The sequence below is a fragment of the Lissotriton vulgaris genome, unplaced genomic scaffold (assembly GCF_964263255.1).
Source record: "Lissotriton vulgaris unplaced genomic scaffold, aLisVul1.2 SCAFFOLD_1073, whole genome shotgun sequence".
NCBI classification, from domain to species: domain Eukaryota; kingdom Metazoa; phylum Chordata; class Amphibia; order Caudata; family Salamandridae; genus Lissotriton; species Lissotriton vulgaris.
In genome coordinates this window covers 705,377-707,277 of record NW_028240903.1, presented here as the reverse complement: position 1 = coordinate 707,277, position 1,901 = coordinate 705,377, and positions in this window count along the sequence as shown.

Here is a 1,901-nt window from a genome sequence, read left to right as displayed (position 1 = left end):
GGCTGCAGGCACAAAATGGTTAGGACAAGAACATGCCAACTTTCTAACAGTGACTGTACTTTAAAATCTGACTTTACCATTAAAGACGGTTTTAAATTACATGACATTTCTACCTGCTCCCTATTAAAAGTTATCACTTATTAAATGTCGTGAGGTAACCCAATGTTTCCTTTGGGAGAGGTAGGTCCCACAATAGCGAAAAACTAATGTAATTGTTTTCATCATCAGGAAGGTAAAACTCAAAAGCACATATACAACATTTTAAATACACTGCTCCCTGCTCTATGGGCTGCCAAAGGGATTAGTTCTTTGTATTAAAAAGGGAGCTTTAGGCCTGGCAAAAGATTTATTTTGATGAGTCGAATTGTAAGCCTAAAACTGCACACAGACTGCAGTGGCAGGTCAGAGACATGTCTTAAAAAGCTACTTAAGTAGGTGGCACGATAAGTGCTGCAAACTCATTGGTGCCATTTAATTAACAGGCCCTGGGTACATTTGATACCCCTTTACTGGGGGCTTATAAGTAAATTAAATGTGCCAATCAGGTGTTGGCCAGTTTTACCATGTTTTAAGGAGTGCGCATAAGTGCCCCAGCGCTGGTTAGCAGTGGTAAAATACACAGAGTCATAAAGCCAACAAAAACGAATTTCGAAAACAGGAGGGGTGAAGGCAAAAAGTATGGGTGAGACCCAGCAGAGAAGGCCAAGTCTGACAGTACTTTATTGGCAATAATTCATGGCAGAGTGGGGTAAATCCCCTGCTTGCAAAGAGATTAGTTGGAAAATGTACACTTTCAGGCTCTCTCTGCAGCCTCGCTTAGATAGTTCACTCTTGTCTCCTACCTGCAGTCTTCTCTGTCAGATTTCACAGCTGTGGAATGTTTCGCAGCTCTTCCTGCTGTCTCTTGTGGCGTTTTCCAGGCCTGTCAACCCTGCCGTCAGATTTTACACCCCTGCCTCCTGTGATTGGTTGTGTTTTGTTTACTCGTTATTTGGTTTTAATGCACATTGCATCACAAAACCTGCCTCCGCAGCGTACATTGATGGGGTGAAAAAGTGCTGATTTGCTGAGAGCCTCTTGCAAGAACTGCTCTTCAGCACTGGTTTGATGCATTGGTCGAGCTGTCCTGTTTTCATCATGTCATGGTGCTCTGCGCTCGCTAGGTAGCGCCAACATTGGAGTGTTTGTTGTGTGGCGCATGAAGCTGCCTCTTTATCTGGTATATCAAAAATCTGATATATCGTATAAAGAGTACAGGGGTTCCCTTATAAGTGGACAGGGCTTTATGCAATCCCAAAGTTTTCTACTAGGGGTAGTGTGGCCGAGCAACCTTAGGTCTAATACAGAGGAGTGCAAGACATTTGCAAATAAACACAATGATTAATTAATGACGTCAGGACTCAAGAAGGAGATCAACACCAATTTATAAAAATAGCAAGGATCATTGTATATGTTTAGGCATCAGAGAAAAATCCTTCACGAAAGTATGTTTTGAAATATAATTGTTTTCCAGTTCAAAGGGGGGACACATTGCAATTTCCGAGTACTGCAATGCATTCCTATGGGAAAAAAACAAGTTCTGCAAAGAGGCACAGTACATCGACTTACAGGACCAATCTCCGGGACTTAAGGTGAGTAATGGGCAAGGTCCAAGGCAGTACCAGGAGTCCACCACCGGTGGCACAGGAGGGGCTGGGTGCAGGGTACAAAATAGCGTCAGAAGCCCAATTGGTTTTAATGGAGACAGATCACTGTGGAAAGAGGCTGCAGTCCTGGACTGGGCAAACCAAAGGGGGGTGGGGGGGTGTCAAGACTTTCAATGCTTGGGATGTAGGGACCCCAGGGGTCCTCTTCTGCACAGCCCGGGGTGCCGGGTGCATAGTAGTTCCATCGGTACGCCT